General features: G+C 46.0%; 1 protein-coding gene across 1 annotated transcript in view; it reads right to left on the minus strand.

Annotated features, from left to right (window-relative positions):
• Positions 1-414: 414 nt before the first annotated feature.
• STK35 (serine/threonine kinase 35) overlaps positions 415-14046 on the minus strand; it is a 30882-nt gene continuing 17250 nt past the window's right edge. Inside the window, exon 3 of the mRNA XM_077460427.1 lies at positions 415-7383. The gene's annotated coding sequence lies outside the window, so the exon portion shown is untranslated. The remainder of the gene's footprint in view (positions 7384-14046) is intronic.

Consider the following 14046-nt stretch of genomic DNA (forward strand, 5'->3'; position numbering starts at 1 on the left):
TGTTTATTACCGATGCATCAAAAATTGAAAAGAAAATATGGGCTGCTGATAATCGGGCAACCCCTAATCAGAAACCATCACAGAGATCAGATATGGAACAGATGGTTCTGGGTCAACTGGACCGTTAGAACAGGGCCCAGGGCTCTTGGTGGGACCCGTCTGCTGGGAGCACATTGTGCGGCACACTCCCAGCACAAAGGAGATACGCAAATATGCGGCTCCATGGGAAAAGCCCAGTCCAGTGGGGCAGCATATTTGCATATGGTTGGCATGAAGGGGGTGAAACATTTCAGATACAAAAGCAACATTTTGAGACTTTATAATTTACAGCCAAATATTTAGCTACAGAAGCCAATGTCAGAGGCTCCTCCCAGGAAAAAAAATAAAAAAAAGCAAAAAAGCAATGTTCACAAACCATTTTGAATAACCTTTTATTTAGATTCACAAAGAAAAAAAACATACATCTTGCATAAACAAAAATACCATTCAAACATCAGGGAGAGATACAGTGTAAAAGGAACATAAATACATAACATTGTAAACAAAAAAAAAAACAAAAAATAAACTAAAGGTCCTGTCACCAGCAAAATGTGCAAAACAAGGGACAGGGCAGGGGGGTCTGCCCACCCACCAGGGGGTGGTACTACTCGAGGAACCTGGTGCAGATTTGTGGAATATGTAATATAGCACAAGACAGCAGCAATAAGGAATGTTCACATCAAGCTGGCTAGGTGTAGAAGGGCCCTCCGCTTGAGTCCTGCAGAAAGGGAAGGGTTAATGTGTAGGTCACCCACAATATAATAAGGAAGGCTTTCAGCAGACAGTCCCAAAGTACCCAGACTAAGCGCCATCAACGACCTCTTCAGACTTGTATTTGAAATTAAAATTTTTTCCCCAAATTGTAATTTTCTCATACCATGCCTTTCTATGACCCTGAACCACAATACAGCCAAATCATTCCAGGGTAACAAGATACCAGAACAAAAGCTTTACAGCTGAAGTGGCATTATTAGGGTTTGTGAAACAGATTCACGAAAATCTGAAGATGGGGACAAAACTACACATTACAAGGACTATAATATTCCTGGAGAAAATACTATATCTGGTCATGTGATCTGCTAAAGGATCAGATTTTAAAAACTGTCCGCTCCTCCCCCTTAAGCAGAGTCACATGACCAAATGCCTATAGCAGTGATGGCGAACCTTGGCACCCCAGAACTACATTTCCCATGACGCTCACGCGCTCTGCAGCGTAGGTGAGCATCATGAGGAATGAAGTTCCAAAACATCTCGGGTGCCAAGGTTGGCCATCACTGGCCTATAGTGCCACTTCTCCAGCACTGGGAGCCAGAGGAAACATTTTCTCCAGGAAAGTCCTCTCCGTCCTCATTACTCCTAACCTACAAGTACAAGTTCCAGGAGAAGCTTCCTCTAACAGCAGATCTCTCTTCATTGATCAGTTCATTCCTATTTTTGGCAGTGGCTGGCCACGTCTGAGCACTTTGCATCCATGCAGTGCTTGGACCACTATGACAACTCCATAAGCGCAACGTAAACCAAACTTGTTACTGAAAATAGGACTTTTGTACTGGCGGTCCGGTTTCACCTTCAGGTTATACTGTTGCCTACAGGAGAATTGACACTGACCAAACTGGAGACTAGCCTAGCTTAACCCATTTCTATCAGCACACCTTAGTCTTCTAGTAAAGCAGTACCGAGCATGGCCGAAAACATGGGTGGGATCCATCTCCCTCAATGTTTATGGCAAAAACAAAAATCCTATTTTCTTGCTCCTCTATTGAGGGACACAAGTCTCACCTTTGCAAAACTCACATCCACACAAAAGGGAAAGTTCCCTTTGGTGAACTTGAGCCAGAGAAGGAATATCCTGGTTGAGATGAAAGGCAGAAAGCTAGCTAAGGCAAGAAGTCCTAATCCTAAAATCCTTAAAGGTTTCTTTTCAGAGAAGGAGGAGAGATATAAATCAAGGTGTGCTGATCCTGTGGAGCCAAATCACCCCCCTTTTCCATGTACCTGGAGACCATCTTGTTCAGTTTAATAAACCTGGAGGCTAGGTGGTCCATGACAAAAGCCGAGACGTTCTGTCAAGGGCAATCTCCCTGATGGTCAATTTATGCCACTGTCACATATTGTCTGAATACAAACAGATGACCCCCCAGCAGGATGGTCAGTCATCTGGACCAGAAGACAGATGGCCAAGCCACTGTACTGAAGCTACCTGAAAGATTGCTTCAGTATGACCGTCGGGCATCAGTTTAAGCCCAGGTTCACACTGAGCTTGCTGGAATGAAGCTGGTCGAGTCAAATAGCACCAGTGTGAACCAGGGCTTAGGATCTTAAGCTGTGTGCGCTTGCCCCCAGTAGCCTCCTTGTTGAGTAGATCCTGAGAGACTCAAAGGCCATGAAGACCAGATGTTTCTCAGATGCAGGTTCTGCAGTTCAGAATTTTAGCCAATGCACCCTATGCATATCTACCGAGACAAAAGACCAATGTGGAAGATTAGCGATCAGTTTGCTGGAGGCTTCCCAGCTAAAGTGGAAAGCTTTAGCAATTTGCTCCCACAAAATGAAGAAGTCAAAGAGCAGCAGGCTTACTTTTAAAGAATTTAGATATGCCTGCCACGGTCTGGCTAAGTCCCAGACAAAATGGAGTGAACACCCCACCCAAAAAAGGCTTTCTATAAACTTTCTAACTGCTTACCAGTTGGGTCCTTAAGGACAAGTGCATTGGTTAGTTTTTTGGTTAAGGTAGGACACCTCAGGATCCACAGTGGGAATGGCCCACATGTAAAAAAAACTTCAAACCCCTTTGATCAAAGTTTGCAGATACGGCAAGGACTGCAGTAATGCCAGTGGCTCTGGACGAGGGCACTCTACAGCTAACTGGAAAGCACCCTACATAGACCCAGTGCCAAGCTGTCCCCTGCAGGGTCCAAGCCAGCAGAGACCATTAACAGAAGTTCAAAAGCTAGGCTGAGGACAGCTGCACAGATATATAATTTAGGTCCCAAGAACATTGAGGAAAATAAATAAAAAATTGTGTTAGTCCAACAGGCATCCATCCTTTCCAGGATACCAGCAAACAGACCTGTTGGTAGACTGGTTACCCTAAGCTGGCCTATGGTTTGGCAGTGCCCAGTCCTCTAGACAGCAGTATAACCTGGCAACATTTTTCAATGTACAAGTGTAGATGTCGCACACCTTCCAAATTCTCAACAGTAAAACCCAAAGCTAGACTGCAAAGATGCAGAATGGTTTAAATAGCTCCTTGAAGTTATTTTGTCCCTGCCTGTAGAGATCCTCAATCCAGCAATAGAAATGCCATTATGAGAAACTGTCACTAAACCAGGGGTCTCAAGCTGGCGGCCCTCCAGCTGTTTTGCAAAACTACAACTCCCATCATGCCTCTGCCTGTGGGAGCCATGCTTGCACCTGTCAGCCTTGCAATGCCTCATGGAACTTGTAGTTTCTCAACAGCTGGAGGGCCACCAGTTTGAGACCCCCTGCTCTAGACAGATTTAGTCTGATTATCTGCCCAGAGATTTGAGATCTTTGTTATGACAATAGCTGGCCTGGTGCATCTAACATACTATGCATATTTTAAGCCATCCCTAACTTATAATAGTCAAAAATTGACAATACAGGTTTAAATCAAGGACAAACCAGCTATAACAGGTAGAACATAGCTGTGACCCTTGCTTGATGGAAGCAAGCCAGCCTGTAAAGGTCACTTTACACTCCCCTTTCCAGCAAATGGGAAGGTAAATCTTTGCTCCTGAAGAGCTTAGGGCACCACTAGCCAAACACTTCTGGTTATGTTATGTGCCTTGCTGGGTGCCGAGATTCCTCACCAGGACTGTAGTGACAGTGTATAAGAAAGAAGACGGCATCCAGCAGAGGACAAACACCAAGTGTAGTATGAAAGTACCTAAAGGTCTCCCCAAGAGTGACAATTTTCTCTTGCCACTCACAAGGCAAGCATAAAATGTGGTTTGGTTTTATTCCCTTCTAGGGGCAGAGTCACTTCAGAACCTTCCCAGGTCCCAAAGATTATGAATTGTATGGTTAATACCAATTTGTGTTGTTGATTTGACATCTGTCCAAGTCTAACCATCAGTCCAAAACTTGGGCAGACATTGAGGCCAGCTCCAAGATCTAGGGCCTCCCTTTGAACAAAATATTCAGTTAATTAATGTTAAATTGTAATAAGTGCTTGCAGTTTAGCAGCATTCTTTAAAGCTGAGACCCGAAATGCTTTCTCATTTAGGATTCTCAAAGACTGTTTACAAAGATGTGATGAATTGAAATTTCTTGGTAATCTTTAACATAAAGACGTAACGTGAACAAGCCCCAAACTGGCATTTGCGTTGCATTATTGCAGTCAGATCGCTCGTTTTGGCTCCCCCTTAGCTTTTTGGGAAACTTTCAGAGTATGTGGGGCCAGGAAGAGACTTTCCCATTTAGGGCAGCAAGTCTACCAAAAGCCAACCTAGAAAAGTATACCAACTAACCTGCATTCCTTCACCATCGCTGCTGCATGAGCCCTCCTGGGTACGGCCACCCGCCTGTGGTGAGATCAGCACCTCCCACCTTGCAACAGTATCCGAACCTGGAAGCATACCTGCAAGTGTAGCTCCATTACAATTGAGCATGGGCTCCAATCATGTAGGGAGGTGGCAAAGTAGCACACAGATTGGCAAGTGTACCATAGGGGGCTGCTGTGAGGCAACAGTCACTTTACCCTTAAGAAAACTAGGTAAAGATGCCCACAAACCCGCTTTCAACATAAAAGCATTTAAGGAACTTTTAAACACTTCAAATGTCTAAAGACCCCTTTCACACCGAGCCGCGGGTGGCGTCCGCAGTAAAGCTGCACTATTTTAAGCGCCACGTTGGAGTCGTTTTAGCGGCGCTATTCAGTCACTAGCAGGTCAGTTTTACCCCCCTGCTAGCAGCCGAAAAGGGGTTAAATCTGCCTGCAAAATGCCACCCGAGCAGTGTTTTGCCATCAGTATCGCAGCAGTGAGTTCACTGCGCCAAAGAAGCTGCTGGCAGGACTTTGACGCCCTGCCAGTGCACCGCTCCAATGTGAAAGGAGCTGCTTTTTCAGGAGCTATTTTTAGCACTATCGCCTGAAAAACCCCAGCAGGGTGAAAGGGGTCTTAAACGGAATAGCCAGAAATGAAAACCCACTTATGCATCTAATCAGGCGTGCCAGGAGTTGAAAGAATGGAAGCCAATAGCCATTTAAACAGGCATCACTGGAACCCTACATTTCTTCCAGAGGTTGCTTGGGGTTTTCCTTAAAGTGCAAGTTCACCTTTACAGAAAAAGGTGCAAGTGAACTTACACAGTACCCCCTTTTCACACCCCCTCAGTGCCAATAACCTGCAGCATGGCAATCTCACGTTGTGAGCCCTGCCATCAATGCCTCACCAGGTCGGGGCTTAGAAATCTCGTCTGCATTCTCTACTTCTTACCCAATGACAGGATAGGCTACACAGGATCTGATTGATCGTGCCGCCCATGTGACGGCACCAACAAATTAGAATGCTCTAAAAACGTACCTCCTGGCAGGGGACGTTTTGGAGATTAAGCCGAGGGGATTTCTAAGCCCGGTCCGGTAAGGAGGCAATAGGAGGGTACAGAACAGGAGATCGCTGTGCTGCAGATCAGCTGGGGGGGGGGGGGGGGTTGGGAGTCCGGTGTAACTTCACCTTAAAGATTTTTCTGTAAATGTGAACTTGCCCTTTAGCACATTTTTGCCTTTAACACCCCTGGTGGTCTTAAGCCATCTGTAAAGGGCCTTCCTCCCACTACTAAAAACCATCAAGGAGCATTTCCCCAATCAGTGCAAGGGAGGACTTTACTGGCCATTCAATGGAAAACTTAAATTTTTTTTCTGGCCCCTATTCATTTGTAGGTGTCAGTTATGCCAACTATGCCACGTTCCTTTATTTTTCATCTTGCTGGTCATGTTAGTGTACTGTAAACAGATCGTATTTAGCAGGGGTTCCCTGAGACCCAAAAGCTGGGTTCTCCATAATTGATTGAGGCTACTTAAAAGCCACTTTTTACAGCCCCATTATTATTGGTCCAATACTATCATTGGAAACATCACTGAACAGTTAAGTGTAGGAAGGGACAAGTACAACTTTAGGTAATTTACCATTTGCATATTCAGGGCATCAGAGCGTTCTACAAGAGGTGTATACATATGGTCTATACACAGTTCACTTTGAAAAAAACCACAACACTCCTCAGCCCAAACATATGTGCATAGACTCAATCACCCCCCCGCCCCCCCTACTGATTACAATCTTGTCATTGGTATCCAAAAAGTGAGCAGTCTGCAGCCTATCCAATAGGAAAGGAGCAAAGAGGGACCAGAAGGGGGTTGTGTGACATGGATTGGAGGCTGGAAGCAAGAATAAAATAAGGCACTGTGTTCCAAACACAAGTGTTGGTGATAGCGAGTGCAAGCTCCTGCGCCAAATACCGCTTTGACTAGTTCATGTCACCTACTGCATCTGTAGGTCAATTTACCCCCCCCCCCCCCCCCGTCTACAAATAGGCACTTCGGTAGAACAAAAAAAAAAAAAAAAAAAAAGTTTAGCCATCTCTGTACATGCAGACATAAAAAGGTGCTGTGAGGATAAGTGAGGAGGCACAGATAAGGAGTGTGACTGCATCAAAGCAGGGGTCCACCTACCCTCTAGAATCCAACATCCCTGAGACATTAAGTGCAGGAGAGAAATGCTAGACGTGAGCCCAATAACCCCCAAATGTACCCACTCACAGGTGACCGTGTGTAAGAAGCAAGAGGGATAGTGGGAGAAAGAGAGGGGGCCAATGACACCCATTTAAAACATTGTTCCATATTACAAGCGCCAAACTTATAAGCAGACGTTTGTAAAAAAAAAAAAAAAACGGATATGTCTTAACGTGGGACCGTGTGCAGGCACAGAACAGCTCACCCTAAATAAACTTGGGCTGCAAACACCACCCGCCCCCCCCAAAAAAAGGCCAAAAAGCTCTACAATAACCCAAATAAACCAGCCCCATCAGATTCATGCTACCAGCAGCAGAAAGGGGGCTTCAAAGACCCATCTTTGAAAACCTTACAAGATTCACCAGCAGCTAGTGTGTGCCCACAGGGGGTACAGGGCATTCCCATGGAAGGTAATGTTGGGTAGCTAGCACCAGTGATCGTTTGAGGATGTTGAAATTGGGCTCCAAATTTTTATTCTAGAACATTTTACAGATCTAGTCACAGAATCCACAAGCGTGCAGGCAGAGGGGGGTGCAGCAGTGGGTCCAGGTCCTGGAAAGATCGCACAAAGCCTTGATTCCACTTTAAACCTGTTACAAAAAAAAAAGAAGAATTAGGGTGGAAATTTGAGGCAGGATAAAAAAAAAAAAAAATCTGCTATCAGAACTATGTAGCGATCCCATCACAAATCATACTATAGCAGTGGTCAACCTTGTCCTCAGGGCCCAACAGGCCAGGTTTTATGTATTACCTTGGGGAGATGCAGACTAGAATACTGCAATCACTGAGGAGCAAATTATATCACCTGTGATGCATTTCAGTTATCTTGAAAACCTGGCCTGTTAGTGGGCCCTGAGGACAGGGTTGACGACCACTGTCTATAGGATTACATATGCGATTCATGTATTTTATGCATTTACCTGTAGGAGCCCCTAGTGAAGACCTTCAAAAGCCCCAAGACTGCTGCCATAGTGGATGAAATGTCAGCAGGCAAAGAGCTGGAAGGTTGACCTATAGAACTTCCTTCCACTCCTCCCCTGACAATTACATAAAAGGATAAGCGGGGGGGGGGGGGGGGGGGGATGGAGGAGCTAGGCCAACCCAGTAATTAAAACTGGAGAGCGCTATGACTAAGAAGCTTTGCTATAAACTTGACTAGTCAATTTGCCAGGCAAGTTCAAAGCATTGCAAGCCAAGGAAAACCACTGCTGATTGCCAGTACTTCAGTACTCTTGACTCCCATGGCAGGTTTCTGCAGCGCCATAGTCTGGGGTCCTACAACCCATGCAAGTGTAACGTTCCCATTCAGCATAGGCAGAGTAGGCCTACCATTTTCAGAACTCGACTGTTGGAGTTTTCAAGCACCACCCCAATATACAAGCAGTATGCGTGGCAATCCTATTCCTAACTTGATTAGTCACGTTGAAGATAAATATCGAAAAGCCTAACTAGAAAGGCAAAAAATACATTTGGGTTGGGTAGGGATGAAGTGTCCTTTTGGGGAGATTGCCCTCACGTCCTGTAGAAACAGGAAGTTAGGAACTTCCGATACAAGGCACGGAATGGAGCTCTGAAGGGGGCAGCATGGGTATGCCGTCCCTTCAGAGAGCATGCGGCCGTGACGTCACCAGCTGCATGCAGTGTGACCATCTCCCAAACATTGCAAATTTAGGAGATATTCACTCTGCCTACAAAGCAAGCCTTCTAGGCTTACCTGTAGGTACAAGTTTAAAAAAAAAAAAAAAAAAAAAAAAGGTTCACCACTTTAATAGGGACAAGGCATCAATAACCACCAACCACTCTACCCAAAACAAAAAATTGGATACTGCACACTTAGCTTTATGCACAAGCTTAAAGTGGTTCTAAAGTCAAAAGTGAACCTTAAAGTGGTTGTAAACCCTTACAACCAACTTTGACCTACAGGTAAGCCTAGATTAAGGCTTACCTGTAGGTCCAAGAAATATCTCCTAAACCTTTAGGAGATATTTACCCGAAGACAGGCGGGAGTGACGTCATCGCAGCGCCGGCAAATCACAGAGACCCAGAAGTCACTCCGGGATTCGGGGGCTTCGTTCTCAGGTAAGTTATTCATAATGAGCTAGTATACTATGCATACTAGCTCATTATGCCTTTGCCTTACAGGGTATATTTAAAAAAAAAATGTTTGCCTTTACTTCCTCCAACATTCTATGCAAGGTAAGAAGCTCCACTACGTACTAATTATGTCCCCCAACCCCTAACCACTTCAATATCAGGCACTTCCACCCCCTTCCTGCCCAGGACAATTTTCAGAGATGTGCCACTTTGAATGACAATCGGTCATGTAACTGTACCTAAACTTTATTTTTTCCCATAAAGCTTTTTGGTGGTATTTGATCACCTCTGGGTTTAATTTTTGCTAAACAAGACTGAAATTTTTGAAAAAATATAAAGTCTCAAGTTAGTCATAAAATTGTTTTCGGCAGCACCAACCGGCACTGATGTAGAATTGATGGGCACTAATAGATAGCACTGAGGTACTGACAGACGTTACTGCTGGGCTCAGATTTGATGTGGCACCGATTGGCAGGTGATTGGCACATCTGATGGAGGCTGTATACAGTACAGAACCCCCTCTGACAGGGAGAGCAGCCAATCTTTGCCCCATCACAATTTTGAGTTTTTAACCCGCAAGCCAACTACATTAAAATGTAGAGTCCTGGCTGAGCTCCCCCTGCTGCCAACAGTAAAACTGCCATTTTTAGCGAAATTTTAGCAGTGGTATTCGGCTAGCGGGGCGTTTTTACCTCCTTGCTAGCAGCCAAGGGTTAAAGCAGCAATTTGCCAGCAGTATAACCACGCTGCCCCATTCATTTCAATGGGCAAGAGCAGTATACACACTGCTCCAAAGATGCTGCTAGCAGGACTTTACCATCCTGCCAGCACACGATCCAGTGTGAAAGCCCTCAGGGCTCTTTCAGGGTGCTTTGCAGGCGCCATTTTTAGCGTCATAGCACCTGCAAAGCAGCAAAGCACCCCAGTGTGAAAGGGGTCTTGTGCTATGGAGCAGGGTAGGTTTTCTGTAGTGGGCAGAGCCAACACTGCTTAAAGCTGAACTCTACTGCAAAAGGGGAGACCCCACTTGTCTGCTTATTCCTCCTCTGCAATTTTTTTTGGGGGGCGTTTAGAGCAGGTACCTGGTTTTGACAGGTCAGCCCCCTCCTTCCCCCGCAGTCAGCCCCTTCACAAAGCTGCCTTAGTCAAGAAGTGAGACCAGCACCTGATTGAAAAATCAGTTCGGGTGAGGACACCGCTGGACCCCTGGACAGGTAAGAGCCCTATAATTAAGTGTTAGCTATAGTATTTGTAGCTGCTGAAATTTTTTTTTTGGGGGGGGGGGGAGCCTGGAGCTCCTTTAATATTTAGGGGAGCAGAGGGTAGGTACTGTGACTTTTGGCAGAATAGGAATTTCTATACTACGAGCAGCATTCAGAGAAAGCATGGGGGGGTGTGCTTGCATTACAGAGGTGGTTTATATCATCCTGGACCTGTATCTTCAGCTATATTTTTGCCATCTGGTAAGTGGACATTGATGGGTAAACTATCTGGCCTGTTGCTTTACAGGATGAAATGTCTGAAGAATCAATATGCACAAGCCCACGGGGTATTCTGCATAACTGTACAAGCACTGAAGAAATGGGAGGATTTGGGTAGAATCCCCAGGAAATAACTTCATGAGATCCACATTATCTCTAATGTCTGGGAACACTTCGTCCCTATAGTGAACCAGCTTATGCATAAAGGAAAAAACACACAACTATCCCATGTGGATAGCAGCAGCCCTGGCCGCCTTACAGGTGCAGCTGGGAATGATCTACTGGAATCCTAAGACCATGTGATGCCCCCGGGTATTCCTGGGGTCCAAGGAGATGAAAAGCATGCGGGGTATAAAGTGATGGTCAAGTTTGCACTGGCTAAACAAAGCAAACCTAAAACTTTTTTTTACATGTATATTTATACACACATACATATATATATACATATGTGTATGCATCTATCTCAAGTGTACAAATTCAGTGCGGTCCCATCCATGTTATCAGCTCTGTCCTGCTGCACCACATAACACCCACCTTTGTCATGAGATAAGTAGGAAGGTGTTCTTTAGAGCCGAGGCTTGGAGCAGAAAAACTCCCAAAAACACCTTGGTGTGAATGGACTTAAAGCAGAATTCAACCCAAAAATAGAACTTCTGCAGATCCGATTCTCTCCCCCCATGTCATATTTGGCACCTTTTGGGTGGGGGATGGAGCAGATACCTGGCAAATCCAGGTAACTGCTCCCACTTACGGGGGAAGATTGCCACAATCTTGTGTGGCAAACTACACAATACCTGGGCTACTCTTAGTCTCCCCCCCCCCCTCTGGAAGACAGGTCCCAGAAAACAGCAGGGACCAATCAGAAAGCGCAGCGCCACACATGTGCAGTAGACAACAGGCTTCACTTCCGGTTCCCCTTAGAATGCCAGCACCTGCACCCAGAGCCGAGGGACGGGTCGGCTTCGGGTGCCGACATCACAGGCTCCTGGCCCAGGCAGGTATTGTAGCTGCAGACTTAAATTTTTTGCCCAGGCGGAACTTTGTTTTGGTAAACTCATTCAACAAATCCAAGCTGATAACATGCACTGCATTGATGCATTCACACAATTTAATTAACCATGAGATAGAACAAAGTTCAGGAATATTCATTTATCCCATTGTTTTGCAAATCTATCTACACTACAAACTATGATTGAACCGTTTCCGATATCGCCGTCTCACTAACCTGACAGCCTATTCTTCAAAATAGGAAACCTTAATTTTGTTTGCAAATATTAAAGATGCCAACTACCAAGAATAAGTCCTTAAATTTAAAGGGCACCTGTCATTTCAGATCCATCATGGCAGCGCCTGGTATCCAGGCTCCTTCAGAAAAAAAATTAAGTCAACAGCTACAAATATTGTAGCTGCTGAATTTTATTAGGTCACTTACCTAAGGATCCTGCAATGTCAGCACCCCTAATCAATTCTATAGGCTCTCAGGTGGTGCCACCACCATTGCTTCTTAAGCCTCATACAAACGGATTGCTGGCCAACAAAAGCATCAGACTTGTCTGAAGGGGGTGCGCCAGGAACTTGTCTTCCATACTAATGGTACACAATTGTTGGCCAACACCAACAGTGAGGTACTACGTGGAATTTCAGCTCTTGAGCGCCACCCTTTGGGCACCTTCTGCTAATTTCGTGTTTGGTGAGAAATGATTCTGAGCATGCTCGTTTGTACTTTGGACTTGTGTACAAAATACAAAAATCTGACAGACAGTTGTCTGAAAATTTACTAGCCTGTCATCCAACATTTGTTGGTGGAAAGTTGAACAATTGTCTGATGGAGTGTACCAACGGTTGGATTTTAGGCAGTGTGTCATCACACAATTGCCTGCAGAAAATCCGATCGTGTGTACGAGGCTTTAGATTGCCCTCCACTTGTGGAAACTTCCTTCCAGTGTCACGGCTTCAGGCGCTCCCACCTTCACCCAGGAGCCGCTGTTTACAGCACAGGACTCTGAAGGAATGGCCCGGGTGGCATTTGCTTTAGAGCGCATGCGCCCTCACCGGCATGTACAGTAAATCTCCTAAACTGTCCCGCTAGTGGCCAAACACCACCTACAGGTAAAAGATGGGAGTTTACTCACATTTTAATGCATAGAATGCATCACATGTATCAAGCTAAAAAAAAAAAAAACTTCTGCCTTTAGAACCACTTTAAGTCAGCAGGTACAAAAGCTGTAGCTGCTGACCTTTACAAGCTCACCTGTCCCAGGATCCAATGATGTGCTCACCGCCATCCCTCCCCCACCCCCTCAGCATTTCAAGTGTGGGCACCCGGGAGTGGCTGCTTGCAGCTTCTACGCCAGGGGTCCTCTGTGCATAGCGAATGGTCCCTCAGTCTTCTGGGACATGTCCCAGGAGGAGAACTTGTGCTTGGATCACCTAGGAGTGGGTACCTGTCAAAACCCAGGTAAACGCCCCCCCCATCATAAAAGTGCCACTGGCAAAGGGAGGTGGTAAGAAGCCTTAAAGCTGGCGACCTCTCTTGGATGGAGCTCCGCTTTAAGGTGTGAGGTTTATAGGTCGGCATGGCAAAGAAGAAACGCACATCAGTTAATGTCACGGCCTTCTCCCAGCCGCACAGCACACTGCTAGGAATTGTGTGGGCACGTTTTATAAAACGCATGCTTCAGTACCATTACATTCTTCAATCTCTGAAATCCCCCCCCCCCCCCCCATTCCTGCAAGGTAGCGGCCATTGAGCACTACACTGCAAAACACATCCGCATCACACTATGCCGAAGCAGCATCAGCACTGGCCTTAATGACTGGCTGACCCATTTCTGAGCCTGCACATGTGACATGATAAAAGGTTTCTCAGCGTGTGTGGAGGGGGGCAACATGGCACAGGCAAGCTGGCACAGACACGTGAGGATTTAGGACAGTCAGTGATGGGGACAAAGTAGGGGGGGGCTGGTGCAGAGGAATGTGCAGAGGTGGCAGCTCTCAGGAAGCAGCTGTACGATCCACCCCACAGCCCCCCAGGCGCAGGGCAAGTTATATAAGCTGCATTATTAAAGCATGAATGATCAGATGAATTCATAACTGAGCGGTCTGGAAACACGGCATCTTCTCACTGGTGAAGGGAAGATGCAGGGGATGGTAGTCTCACCTGAGTGTCGGATCACACCACTACTACCCCAGACAGGGGTATACACTGACACCCAACACTAATAAATGCCTCTTAAGGGCTCACACACAGCTGCAAAAAAAGCAGAAATCACTGCAGCTTAATACTGAAAGCAGATGTATTTTCTATGGGCACATGCACACATCTGTAATAAATGGCTCCATGAAGATCGGTAAAGTTGCACTGCACGCGGACAGTATTTAAGGTTGCAAAACATGTAACTTGTGCTTCCATTTAGACGTCTACACTGCAAATAGGCTCCTCTGGCTTACTCAGGGCAGACAGGTAAACGAGGTGTAAACCACTTGATTCCACACTTTGGGAGGCCAGGAGACCGGGGGATGGCTGCATCCTAGCAGCCAAGGACACTAGGAGACCGGGGGGGGGGGGTGGCTGCATCCTAGCAACCAAGGACGCTAGGAGACTGGGGGGTGGCTGCACCCTAGCAACCAAGGACGCTAGGAGACTGGGGGGGTGGCTGCATCCTAGCAAACAAGGAC

Source organism: Lithobates pipiens, unplaced genomic scaffold (assembly GCF_037356315.1).
Source record: "Lithobates pipiens isolate NorthernLeopardFrog02 unplaced genomic scaffold, aLitPip1_a1.2 Scaffold_28, whole genome shotgun sequence".
In the NCBI taxonomy this organism is placed as follows: Eukaryota; Metazoa; Chordata; class Amphibia; order Anura; family Ranidae; genus Lithobates; species Lithobates pipiens.